The sequence below is a fragment of the Haplochromis burtoni genome, unplaced genomic scaffold (assembly GCF_018398535.1).
Source record: "Haplochromis burtoni strain Fernald_Lab_line unplaced genomic scaffold, NCSU_Asbu1 Contig_2218, whole genome shotgun sequence".
In the NCBI taxonomy this organism is placed as follows: domain Eukaryota; kingdom Metazoa; phylum Chordata; class Actinopteri; order Cichliformes; family Cichlidae; genus Haplochromis; species Haplochromis burtoni.
Window position 1 is genome coordinate 1 of NW_024584579.1, and position 14,720 is coordinate 14,720.

At 38.7% G+C, this 14,720-nt stretch overlaps 1 long non-coding RNA gene across 1 annotated transcript; it reads right to left on the reverse strand.

The window, feature by feature from the left end:
* Nucleotides 1–465: 465 nt before the first annotated feature.
* On the reverse strand, nucleotides 466–688 carry LOC102313873. Its single transcript, XR_318013.3, has 2 exons — nucleotides 650–688; nucleotides 466–565 (listed from the first exon to the last, which is right to left on the reverse strand). It is a non-coding gene; the product is annotated as an uncharacterized LOC102313873 (long non-coding RNA).
* Between the last annotated feature and the right edge of the window lie 14,032 nt (nucleotides 689–14,720).

Sequence of the window (14,720 nt, forward strand, 5' to 3'; positions counted from 1 at the left end):
AGTGTTAATTTAACACTGGAGATTTTGCTGTGTACAAACTCTGTTTTGCCTTGCATACTGTATTTACATTATTTTTACATGTTTAAATAAATCAATGCAAGTATTTCCAGCAAATTAAAAAAACAAAAAAACAAAAAAAACAAACTAGGGAACTTAAGCTAAAGGAGGAAAAAGAAAATAGGAAATAACCCCCAATTACCCCCCCCCCTCTCATTATGCAATTACAGCAACATCAAATTAATTATACTTCATATACAGACCAGAAATACTTTATGAACTTGCATCTGCTGAAGAGGAGACCATTCAGTTTTATTTATATAGTGTCAAATAACACAAAGAAACCCCAACATATCATATGGCCCCCTATGAGGAAGCACTTTGGCAACCATTAAACACCATCAAGTAGTTCATTTAAATCAGACACAAATGATCAGCAATCAAAAAGTTAATGTTCCCATCAGCTCACCTCTCTGCAGCAGAGGGTTGTTCCTTAAATTCAATCAAGCGTTTTTTAGACTGGTCACTCTTTAAGGACACACAGCTGGGTTGAGGTCCAGGTTGGTTCCTGTGAAAAATAATGGAGCAGTGATGTGAGAGCTGAGCTGTGACATGTTAAAGAGTCATGGACAGTTAGAGATGGTCATCTCACCTCTGAGCTTTGGTCTGGCTCTCATGTTCCCCACACAGAGTGGTTTTAGAGGGAGGGACTCCCTCCTCTCTGTCCTCACACTGATCCATGCTGCTGAATTCACATCCACATCAGCTCACACACACTTTCTACCTTCACCTGCAGAGGAAACACAAATCATTCATGTGCACATCAACTCAAATCCTCCTTTCCATCATGTGTGCTGTCCAAATATCAGCTGTTCTTTTCTGCTTCATCTCAGTGTCAGAAGAGAAAATAAGAGACACATCCCAGATAGCAAAATTGGCATGGCCTAGATCTGGCCCACACAGTGTGCTTAAACATGGTCCATATACCGCAAAGAATGACGGCCCTCTGGTGGCCCAGATCTGGTTTGCCCGAGGTGTCCCACACACGGGCCAGAACGAGCCCAGTTGCAGACACACTAGATATCCTGTGCTGGCCCATGTGTGGATTACCTCTGGCAAACCTGGTCTGGGCCACCAAAAGGCCATCATTCTTTGCGATATGTGGGCCATGTGTAAGTTCTATGCAGCCACGGGCCAGTTGCAGACACACTGCGGGCCCTGTGGTGGCCCAGAACAGTTTCAACTCTGGCCCCAGTTTTCAGCCTAATATGTACATTAATCAAGCCACGCAATAACAACATGTGCTGGAACATAATAGTACAAAAGTAACATGACAAAACTCTGTTCAGACAATGAATGGACTGATATATAGCACTGGATTACTCACAGTGCTCTATACAACATTTACCCAATTACACACTTTGTCTAAGCTGCTTCCTAACTACATTAATTCTCTTGACATACAGACTGGAAGAGCCAGGGATCGAACCACTAACCTTCCGGTTAGTAAGTGACCTGCTCTACCTCCTGAGCTACAGCTACCCAGCAGAAAAGATGTGCAAACCCTCACTAGGTTTTAGATAAAGTGTACACTGACAAACCTGTCAAACCTGCATTTGAAACGTTGGCTACCACAGCAGTATAGTATTGCAACAAGGCATTTGGGTCTTCGAACTAAAATAGGAAAATACGAACATAAATAGTACTATTATTGCTAGACCTGGCCCACATCTGGTTGACATACACTCTGCCATGACACCAGTCAGTTAGAAGTGCCAGCTTGATGCCGGATCTGGGCCTGTTTTCTATGAGCCTGGGCCACATAAACCAAACCACAATCGGGCCAGATGTGGCATGCCATCATATAAACAGTGCCATCTACTCCAGGCCTGGCCCATATCTGGATGACATACCACTTACCATGCCAGAAGTCAGCCAGCAGTGCTGGCTTGACACCAGAAATTGGGCCAAACCTGTCTGCAAAGTGGGATTAAGTATCAAAATGTGATTATTTGTGACCTTTGTGACCTAATTATTTTATTGAATGAGGTTGGCTTTAATCTTTCAAAATGATTTGTAATAAGCTTTGATCTTTTTTAATAAGTTTTGACTGCCATCCTACCACCATCTTCACATTTTCTTGTGGCCCGAACCTGTCTTTTTTTTTTTTTGACTGTTTAAAATATGAATGTGTGCGTTTACACTGCATGGAACATGTTAACCCCTCTCTCTCCACGCTTAGCAGTTTGCTGAGAGCTCAATTCAAGTCCAGCAGTTGAAGACAGTGTATCAAGAGGCCGTTTGATAAATCATCTCCAGGTTAGAGTTATTCACCATTAATTGAAGAATCCACTCTGTGGAGGGCTCCTGGAAAAACTGCTATTTATAAGCTTTGATTTTTAAGAGCCTTTCTCGGTCTACTGGCCTACAGTCTAATTACCAGAGCAGGAAGAACTTTTTTGTTTTGCTTTTTGTTTTTCATTTATTTTATAACCTGGCCAAACCTCAGCTGTTGGTTCCTAAATCATTTTAGCGCACACTACCTTCTGTCGAGCTGCGGGAAGCGCTTATAAATTATCATAGGGCTTAGAAATCGGGCCGCTATCCTGGACAGATAACAGCTACAATTGACCAGCAAGCTGGGCGAAGCTGGGCTTAGAGGCTTTTAAATTAGTCGTAAAGTTAAGATAAGATAAGATAAGATAAGATAACCTTTATTAGTCCCACACGTGGGAAATTTGTTTTGTGGGAAATTTGTTTTGTCACAGCAGGAGTGGACAGTGCAAAAGTTATGAGGCAAAAATTAGAATACAATAAGAATAAAAATAGAATAAAATACTATATACAGTAGAATAAAATAAAATAAATATACAATAAGATAAAAATAGAATACAAATACAAATACTATATACAACTGAGTAAAAATACTACGATGATAGAAAGGATTATTGCACTTAGTATTATTGCATATGTATGGATGTGTGTGCTTGATCAGTTAAGATAAGATAAGATAAGATAACCAAAGTTAGGTGTACCAGTACTAAGGTTTGGAAGATGAAGTGAAGATGTGACATGGTAATGGAAATAATTTATTGGCAGTCAGTGGCAGTTTTTGTTATATATATAAATGTGTGAAATTGTTATTTGGATGAATGATTAAAGGTGCACATTGTTTTGAGAGAAAAGTGTGTGTGTGTGTGTGTGAGACAACAAAGTTCAGGGAAGTGTGTAAAATGCTGATGAAAGTATTGTGTGAATGAGGCTACAAAGCTGAGCTAAAGAATGGTGATATGTGTGGGGGAAAAAAACCCAAAAACCCCAAAACTATTAATTGTCCTGAGGTCTGAAAGAGCTCTGCTAAGCATGCTGAAGATTTTGATGTGAATGCTTGCAAATGCAAAGAGCTTAGTATATTTAAGTGTGTGTGTACTGAGAGCATTCTTTTATATCAACATTTAGTAGAGTTACAGAGGGTTTATAGACTGTAAATATAAAATAAGAGTTCAATTAGGCTGTAGAAACAGATGAAAACATGAGTTTGTGTGGCTGTGGGAGTGTGTGTCTGGCAGGAAGTGAAGCAGAAAACTGTGAGCTTGTGACGTTGGTGTGATATGTAAAAACAGAGGAATTAGAGACTGAATGTATTAAGACATAGCAATGAAAATTATATTAATTAAATGTTTTAGTATGTCAATACAGATGGACCCTTCTCATATTGAAAACATGAGTACAGCAGCAAAATGATAGATTAACAGAATTGGGATGAAAACAGGCCAGGCTTTGGCTTAAAATTTGACAGCTTCACCTCTCATTCTGTCCTTATCCTGAGAAGAAGCTTAAAGGACAGTAAATCTCCCGATGAAGACAGAAGACAGACAGAACACCATGTACTTGAAGAATTAACAGCAGGCAAAAAGACAGTGCAACTGAACTATAACACTGAAGACTCCAGCAGCAGCATGTAAGAAAACACTTGATGGAACATGCACTCTGAATTACAAGGTGGGAAGTTAAACAGTGGGATGACTGTGTGAAAGCACTGGACAGCACTGGACACTGAGTTTCATATTTGCCATGCTGGGAGTGAACCTCCAAGAAAACACTGAAAAGATCAAGAGAGAAGCAATGGAGAGAAGAAACCACTGATTTGGGCCTGTGTTGATCTGCGAGCCCACACAGGAAACTGTTAGAACAGGGACGAGGATCAGTAGTGAGAGGTGAACCTAGATGTGATACAGTGAAAGCATATGGGAAAATTGGATTGAAGATTGAGACTGAACTCATGGAGGTTTAGAAATGTCCAGAGGATCATAACAGAAAGGTAAAAAAAAAAAAGAAAAAAAAAGAGAGAGAGCTAAAGAGAGAAATAAACTAATAAGTACCTGAATGAATAGAAAAGACACGTGCAAATTGTTACATGTGAAATTATTTTTCGAGAATGTGAATGTGAATGAATGTGAATACATGACATAAATGCTATATTTAACATACTTAAAGCTAGAGCTGGAGGAATAACTCACGAAAGACCCATGACAATAAAGTGATTTTTGTGAAAAGGAAAAAGGATAAACCAGTGATTAAAAGCTTACAGTAGTTTTAAAAATAGTGAATTGGTAGTGCTCTTGTGCCGATTGAGCAAAAGAAGTGACTACGGTAAAAATAAAAATAATTTCATGTGGTAATGTTTAAATATGCATTTCTGTTGTCAAGGCAACTTCTTAAGATGTGACTCAATATGGAAATTAGCTGAAATTAGTGGTGTCAAAGAAGCTTCCTGTCTGGCTATGTGTCTGAGGCTTTCAATGAAGGAAACATAGCAGTGACTGAGAAGAATTACTTGGTATAATATATAATGGTAAAATACAGGATAATTAAATAAGGTGGTCAGGTCTGTCCAGAAGTGCAGATTTGGACAGGAAATGTATAATTTAGTGAGGACACATTGTTATAACATGTTTAGAGAGTGCTTAATGGGGAATATTACTGTTGTGCAAATGGTGCTGCTTTTAACAAGATTTTCTGTGTATTTAGCAGGTGAAATTATGTCAGTTGACCTCAGATTGTCAGGATGCTGAAGAACCTGAGGCCAACATGTTGTTAGATGAGTAAGCAAAACTTTTCTGTGATTAAGATTTTTGGGGTTGTTGTTTTAGTGATGGGTTGATTCTGTCGGTTAGGTTAAGGTTGTTTTCTTATTTTAATAGAGGGAGTTTTACTAATCATGGACATGGTTAGAACTTGGCCCTTTAAAATTGTAACAGTGCACTTAGAGAAATCCTGTCAGGTGATTATGTTTTGTGTTTTGATGAGCTACTAATCAGCTCTCTTTTTCTCATTTTTGTTCTAAGCAGGCCTGCACGATTGAATTAACAGCGCTGTAAAAAAAAAATTTCGGGAGAGCAAATATAAGGTGAGCTTTTCCAGATTACAATGGGCTGGGGAGAAGCCATCTGTGGGAACCCGGTTCCTGTCTAAAAGGATTGCCATGTGTCAATCCAGACCAAAAATGATGAACAATAGTTTTTTCTTTTGAGTGAATGCGTGTGAGTGAGTGAATGTGTGTGACTGGACTGACGATATGGACTAAAGGTTTGACTGACTTGACACTGAAACAAAGACTAGACCAAGGTCAGGAGGAATGAAGGTTGACAAACAATTAATCACGTAAGGGAGAGAGAGGGAGACTGGAGGTTTAAATAAGTTTGGAGTTGCAGACTTTTTTGGGTTGCTGATGTTTGCTTTAAGAAAATTTTGTTTTATTGACTGGGTTTAGATTATGGTAGTAAATTATATAGTGGGGAAAATGCCAAATGCTAAAGGGGGAGAAGCAATATTTATGAGTCACATAGGGGATCGCTAGACTTTTCATATAAAATGCAGTTAAACATTTGCATAATGACTGAAACCAGCCCACTGAAGGAACAATGGGCTGTGAGGTCAGTTTGTTCAGTGGGCTGGTTTCACCCATATGGAAAAGATATATATATAAATCTTATAAAGTTTGTATCTGTCTTGTGTGAAACTTGTATGAAAAGCATACAAGAGTGAAAACAGATATAAGATCCCTTGAAAAATTATATAATGAAACTTGTATGTTTTGGATACTTACTAAAACAATATATGAAAGTACTTACTAAAACAATATATGAAAGTAATGAGAAAGTGGCCACCTTCATGAGTAAATCATGTAAGCCTTATACGATTTACTCATGAAAGTGGCAACTTTCATGAGTTAAGTCATATAAGTTTTTACTATTTCTTTTCCATATGGGCAGTCATTATGCAAGTGTACTGTTTATAAGATTGGGGAAACCTGCAGTCAGCTGAGACTGAAGAAGTCACTTGGATGAGTGACGAAACGTTTCTCCCAGAAAACGCTACATCCAGATGAACAGAATCAACTTTTGGAGATTTATTTTCCTGGATGATTGAGAATGCATCAAGACTTTTTCTTTTAAGTTTCTTAAGAGGTGGTGAAGCATTTTCAGTTTCAGTAGCGGGTCTTTAGCTTATTTGACACATAGAATGTGTCAAGAAGGGGTGATTTTGGGTTTAATTTGAAATAAGGGGCTTTAGGATCATTTTATGACTTTCTGGGTGTTTGATAATTTAGCTATGATAAAACTTACTCATAAGTAATTGCTTTCATGCTTAAACGTAATTGATTGAAAATGTTTGTTTTCTCTTTGATCTTTTATAATGATTTTCTTACACGAAGAGATGATCTATTTTGAAAGGTGACAGAGGGTAGTAAAAGGTCAATGTAAAAAAAAAATGCTTGCAGAAACAGATAACAGGAAGTTAAGACACAGTTTGCTTGGAAACTTTGCACTTGCAGAGCAACAGTTTTTTTTGTACAGGATGTTTATGATCAGATAAGAGAAGAAGAGAGCTTCTTAAAAGGGTGTCAAAAGTGTTGCTTTTTTCTTGTTTTTAAAAAAAAAACAAATTTATTATTCAAGTTATGTTCACATTTCATCTTTGGTCTGTATTTGAGTCCTCTATTTACTCTACACACAGTCAGGGACACTTCAACAGCAGATACAGATTTTCAGAGGTTTGTGAGTTTTAAATAATTTTATTGCTGTGATGTCATTACTGTTGATGGCTTCCATTTTCATTTAGGTGTAGCTGTGGGGGCGGGGTAACTACAGCAGGACTGCAGCGAATCCCTCAAAGCATCCATAAATCTGTCCTACAGGATCATTGGAGAATAACAGCAGCACTCAGAAGGAACCAGCAGGGGGCGCTCACTTAGTGCTTTTAAATATTCTCCATGAATTCTGGAGAATATTTAACAGATAAACGTGAACTCTGATCCTTCGTTAAACAAAAACAACAAAACTTGAGCATCATAGTCAAGCTGGAGTCCAGCATCTGAAGCAGGTTCTCATATCAGGACTCCAGTTTGATAGTTTGACTGTGAGCCTGTTCAGAGTCCACATGAACACTGAGTGTGACTAAACATCACAGCACAGTCACACTTCCCCTGTTAAAGAGGATCAAACAGTGGCAGATATGTTTGATCCAACAACGTTCCTCATGAAGATGCCCACACAGACTGTAAGTCTGATGTGATGTGAGGAAAACAAATCTCTACCGGCACACTCTGATTGAAAGGCTCTAAGCTGGATGTTGGAGACTTTGTTGTTGCTTTGGAGTCTTTATCCAGCACCAGACATCAGAGATGAAACAAGTTTTCTCCGCAGAAACACTCTAACAAAGAGCAGCTGCTTTGTGATGAGGAGGTAACCTCAGAGACTGGAATGAATTAAAGTTTCACTTACTCAGCTTCTTTCCATGAACTTCTTCACTCTGCAGCTCTGCTGTCTGCACCAGGTCTGTGTAGAAACAGAAAATCCTCTGCTTCTTCTCCGTCGTCAGTCCTCTGTATCTGCAGGCTGCTGTCACATTAAGCACTCCACACCATAAAAGAGTCTTAAGATGTGGCTCGCGGGTCAAAGATCAGCTAACACACTCATATAAAATCCACATTGTAGATAGCAACACGCAAATAATTTTCAACAATAGTGTCACTACGGGTGTGTCTGTAATCTTAAACACTATAAACATTAAACAATTCAGACCATAAACGAGACTTAATCTGCAGCACATGGATCAAAGGTAAGCTGCTGCATCCTCATATGACTTTATATCAATAATTAACCTGCAGCAAATGTTCCTCAGTCTGTTTCTTTGATTACAGTCTACTAAATCCACTCAGAGCAGCAGCAGCCAGTCCCATCATCCAAAAGAAATCATGTGACATTTGCAGCGGCTCTTCTGCTTTGACATGGGTTCAAAAGTCCCTCCTATCTCCTTTTCCTAAACTATTTTCTTACATCACCAACGTCAAGGAAAGGTGGGTAGGAGAGTTGGTAAGGACTTAGGAAAACATCTGAGCTCTGAGAATCTGAACAACCTCACACTCGTCTCTCCTTGGTGATGTGACGCCAGATTTCTGCCATTTTGAAAGTATAATGTGCAGAAAATGGAGTGCAGAATGCATATTTTAATTTACCACAGCATGTTTTAAACCTGTTGTTTTATGCAGGCAATTTAAATGAGAACAGCCTGTGAACATGAAGTTTGAATTTTAAAGAAAAGAAAACATTTAGGGTCAGATATACTAATGTCTGCAGCAGCACAAAGTCACCTTTAAATGTTATAAACCTACTGGATTTAGTGATGAGGCTCTGTGCAGAAAGTTGTGTACAGGAGTGTTTGTGTAGCTGCCCTCATTGTGTATAGGACTTTAATACCAGAACCACCAAAATTCAAAACTCCATCGAACCACATTCACTTTGACCCCCTCCTACAACAACAGCAGTAATGGAACATACTGTTTTCTCATAGGTAAAATAAAAAAAAAAAAAAACACAAAAAATTCCCGGATGTGTTCTTGCTCCACCTGTTTTATTGAGCATGCATCGGCGGTGACTTGTGTTGACTTGGTACAGCTAAATATCCCAGAATACATTTCGTCCAAAACTCAAACGTGGCAATGGCGGACAAGCGCAGCTAAAAACTTTTAAATATTACTCTTTCTGGGTCACAAAAGAAACTTAAGTTATTTTCAAGGGAGAATGTAGCTGTGTAAGCTTCAAATATCTGCTCAATTTATCAAGATATCATATATTTCCAAACGTGCTTTGATGTTTTCGGAGACATCTGTGACCCGCCAGCTCCATAGCAGACAGCGAGGTCGAGGATCACTAGAGCCGGCAAGAACAGTGGATCGTTTTGAACCCCCCTGCGGTCTTTTCGCTGCCCCTGGTTTACCTTCTTTCTTGCCGATCAGTTCACTTTTGCTTCAGAGGCCTCATCGGAGGAAGCGGGAAAGAGAGCAGGCTTTCTTGAGTGGCTTCGCTGGCTTTGGAGAGAAGTGGATCTTTGGGGGCTTTATTCCTGGGCTGCTGCCGGTAGGATATGCCTGAGACTTGTCATTACAGGATTAATCCCCACAACCTCTGACAATGTTGACCTCCTTACTAATTCTTTCAATGAACACTGTCTTGCCATTCTTAAACAGGTTGCTCCTTTCAAAACTAGGCATTGCTCTGTTAGTTCCTGCATACCCTGGTTAAACAATCATACTTGTAGCCTCCGATGCTCTTGTCAAAAAGCAGAGCGTCTCTGGAAGTCCACTGGTCTGGTTGTCCATCGTGAACACTTCAAAGAACTACTTCACTTATACAATGAGTCAGTGAAAGAGGCTAAATCCTCTTTTTTCAATAATCTTATAAACTGTCATAAAAATAACCCAAGAATTCCATTTGATACCATTAACAGTATTGTTTCACCCCCAACACAGCATGTTGTGTTGCTTTCTGATGAAGACTGTAATACTCTCCTCAATCACGTTGTAAATAAGGTGATGGACCTGAGATCCAAAATCTCTTCAAGTGCCTCCCCTCAGTGTCATGCGTCCAGGGGCGATTCTAGCATCAGAGCTTTGGGGGTGCTGAGCACCCAGAGAGCTTCCCAGCCAGGCAAGATAAACTTTACTCGTCACGATGGGACTTCTTCCTTGTCTCTGTGAGTCCTTGCATCCCTAAATGTCTCCATTTCCATTCTCTCTGTCTCCTTGGTGCATTTAAATCCCTGTTCCTGGCTGTCCTCGTCGTCTGTTGTCTTCGTTTCCATTATCAGTCATCATAACTTTACAATCTCTGTGCAAGTCTGCAAATTTCTTCATTAAATCATAAGATTCTTAAATTCATCAAGTCTATCTGTGCCTGGGTCCTCGTCCCAAAACATGACATCACTGTTTTGTACATTTTAACACAATTTAATCCCCACATTTGTGAAAGAAAAGCAAAATACTTTTTTTTAAAGTCTGTAACAAAACCATCAAATCTGATAAAGGTTATTTAAATGCCGCAAAAGAAGAATGGATTGGAATAAAAAAAATACCTATCTTAACCTTAATTAATAGGGGAAATTACTAAATTATGCTCATAGTGAGTAAAAAGTAAACAGTGTATTTTTTGGACAGAGATTAATTTTTAATGTGTATGTATAATATAATACAGATACATAAAAAATACACTCTAAAAATAGAAGAGCCCTTGAAAAGTACAAATGTATAATGTATTAATTAAAAAACAATTCAAATGGAGGCAAATTTGCCTATGGTACAATTTATACTATATATGACAAGATCTTTACTGCAGATACTACTATGGCTCTGCAGATTTTTTATTTTATTTTAACTTATGTCGCCTCACCTTGAGGTTGGCAAATCTGTCTATCACTTTTTGGTGGTCAACTCTCTCAAGCAGTTTAACAGTTTCTTTTTTGGCTGTCACTGTTCCCTGTCTGTTTTCTTACCTGATTCTTCCTGACCTTGTACTTTCTCCTCACGTTCCCCTCTTTCCTCTCTCCCTCTTTGGACTGACAATCATACACAAATAGATTGTATTCAATTAGATGAAAAAATTACATTAATATGAAAAAAATACTATTAAGATCACTAATGAAAAAGTCCTCTCTCAGTGTACTTTCAACCAAAAGGCAAATAACCAAACCACATGTACATCTAATAAAATATATAAATATTGAAACACTGATCCAACATTATTCTTGACTGACGGATCATTTGATCTTACACTTTTACCTGAATGTGGCTCCTTTTTTTGAAAAAAACTTCCTTATATGAACCTGGCTGTCTCTCTGTACACACACACACACACACACACGCACACACACACACGACACACACACACACACACACACACACGACACCAAACCACACACACACACGCAACACACAACAACAGGAGTTATAAGTAATGGGCATCCAGTCAGTTAGCTAGTTAGTACCTTGGGTTTAATATCGGCACATGTACATATGACAAAATAACCAACTTCTCTCATTCCATTTCAAACAGGACAGTGGTAACAACAGTAGGCTACGGACAATTTTAAGTTTTAGATTTTAAATAGGCTTATAATTTCAATGGGAGCAACAGGACGGTCAAATGTGCTGATTTACTACAGAGTAGGACGGATTGTAGGGTAGCAAACATCTTCGGAAAACACTGTTTCAACACTGCAGGTTACCTGGGTGTAATGTTTTTCAGCTAAAAAGAAACATGGTCTGACTCCTACCTAACTATATAAAGAGTAACTGAAGGATAATGCAGCTAATGTCCTTAGAACAGAGGTTGGACTCGAGTCACATGACTTGGACTCGAGTCAGACTCGAGTCATTAATTTTATGACTTTAGACTTGACTTGAAAAAATGTTCTAAGACTTGTGACTTGACTTGGACTTTTACACCAATGACTTGGGACTTGAATTGGACTTGAACCGGTTTACTTGAAAAGACTTGATATTTACCCCAAATATAAAATTTAACATGCATATTATATAGAGATTGAAAATGTGACGTCATTCACGGGTAGAACCGCAAAGGATTCTGGGAACTCGTGGCAAGCGGTACTAGCGCACGCAGGCTTTCAATTAAAATCAGTTAACAGCGATAAAAAGAAACACAAAAATGCAAGAAGCTGTTGTATTATTAACTGCAATAGCCGGTCGCATGACAGCCACGGGAAGCCGACGGGTAAAGAGATCGGTTGTTATCGGATTACGTCGTTGAAGAGAAATTGTTCGAGCCATGTTTCCGAAGTAACAAAGAGGCGACGGATGGCCTGGATTGCAGCCATTCAAAGACCAAATATAACGTCCCAGAACACTCCAGCTCACAGGTTAGTCTGCTCCAAGCATTTCACAAAGGTCAGTGTTTTTAGTAGTTAATGCGTCATTTTCATAACATAATTGGTGATATAGGTTACAAGCAAGTCTGGCGCTGAACAGAAATTGTCGCGCTATGCTCCTTTATTTATTGTGCATAAATAGTGAATTGTCCTGACACAATATTGCGTTTCGCTTCTGTTATTATGGTACATTGACAAAAACATATACTTTTATTCACAGGATAAAACAGTTGTTTTGTATACTATTGCCTACAACATACAGTATTATTGTCACTGCTACATTTCTGTGATGCTACCAGAAATTATTTCCACTACTAATTAATTACCGTTGAGCTCAAAGGTCCTATTAATAAACGGTTAACGAATGTGTATTTATGACGAATTTGTGAGACTGGTAAACTTATGATACGTACGATGGTCTTTCGTTCTACACGGTGCATTTCAAGGTCCTGCACCCATCCGTCGGTAAACTGTACCTGGGCTTGTTGCAGTGACCTGAAGTTACTAAACTTCATGAGTGTATGCACTCACTCCAAGAACCGTATGATTATAAATATGCATATAAATATGCTACAATGAGATAGCTGACTTCATCTAACTAGCAAATGTTGTCCAGGCTACGTTGGTGATGCAGTTTTTTTTAATATGTATGATATTTTTGTCATGCGATTTTAAAGCCGGTCCTACAACCGCATCCAAGAATAACATGCAGCTTATCTCAGAACTGTCGGTGAAAATTATTCTTGGAGCTAGGTTTAATTGAGCTGCATTTTAAAGAGGTGCAATTTCACAATTTGTGTATATTTTCTAAGTTCACTATTTTGTCATGTGTTGAGAAAAACACAGATTTAAAATTACATGGTCTAATATTTACATTTAGCATAACTGCAACATTATTTTTTCGTTTTTTTTTAAAGACTCGAAAGGACTTGAAATTCAAAGTTTCAGACTTGTGACTTTACTCGGACTTTTACACCAGTGACTTGAGACTCGACTCTGACTTGCCTGACATTACTTGAGACTTGACTTGAGACTTGAGGATAAAGACTTGAGACTTACTTGAGACTTGCAAAACAATGACTTGGTCCCACCTCTGCCAGAAACGCACACCTCCGCTCCGCTGCGTCTCAGCCACCATCGTTCTGCCAGAAAGAGCGCTAGAGCCAGAGGGGGAGCTGGAACAAGCCATTTTTGGGGGGGAAGGGGGGGGGGGATATCTATACTTTTGTTGTTAAAATATTATGTCTCAACCAAGTACTGTATGCTTTTCATATTTTTAGTAGTGTGTCACACAAACAGCAAATATTGTCAAAAAAAGTAAGAAATCTTTGGGCATGGGTCATTTACTTCTTTTTCTCCAATCACACTGTATGACTTAATTACAGTAATAGGTAAAATGAAATTCTCATCGTGTTCTTTAGATATATAGCCTCCCTCTGTACTGTCTGTTACACTCATCATCATTGGTCCCACATTGTTATCCATCATCAACAGTTCACTGAGGCAAGGTTGTGTTCCATCTTATTTTAAACATTCTGAGGTAACTCCACTCTCAAAAAAACAGAATCTAGATCCTAGCTCTACTAGTAATTATCGGTTTTTAATTAGTTTTGCGAGATCTCGCAAAAGTTAATCTTAATTTTTTTTTCTCCCATGTCCCTTGCGGGGCTCCGTAGTTTTGCTAGCGGACCGCGCTAGCAAACGCTCTCCACTTGCGAGTAAAAAAAAAAAAGATAAACAAAAAACACCCCTTCCCTATTGGTGTTAAAGTTTCCCATGTCAGCCTATCAAAAATGATATGGCAACATGTGGCACTTGGTTGTTTAGGGAGAAGGGGAAGTTTTAGGAGTGACACCCGCGATGGAAAGCGGGCGAGCTAAAGAAAGAGAGCGTGAGTTTTCATATGTAAGACATTAGTGACGTTTAGTGTGTTTGGAGGCAAGAGTTAGTGTGCTGTGCTTGTGTAGTTATTGTTTTGTATTGTGTGTCAGTTATACTGCTGAATGTCACATATGCTCTAAAAAAGCCATCAAAGGCAGATTCCAGTGTAAACGCTGTTCCCACATGCAAACAGGACTGATACACCTCCTGTTGTCAGACCTGCAGGGTTTAGGATTGTGCTGTTCTCTTCTGTCTTATACTGAACACAAACAATTTTTTTTGACTGGCACAAATAATTTGTGTGCCAGTGTGTGTTGTTAAAACAATAATAATTGCTGAAACAATAAAATATGAATTAAGAAAAAGCACAGTTATTAATCTTGTAAACACAAAAACATTAGTTGAAGCAACTTTTCTCCTAAACTTGAAAGTTATCCATTAGAACCTAAAAATGTAAATGCAGTAGGTTGCCTTGAGTTTTTAAGTTTTCGCAACAATTTTTTTTTACAGTGTGTTGAAAGTCATTTGTCACCCTCTGGTGGTGAAAGCTTTTTGATTTCTTTAACACACACACACACACACACACACACACACACACACACACACACACACACACA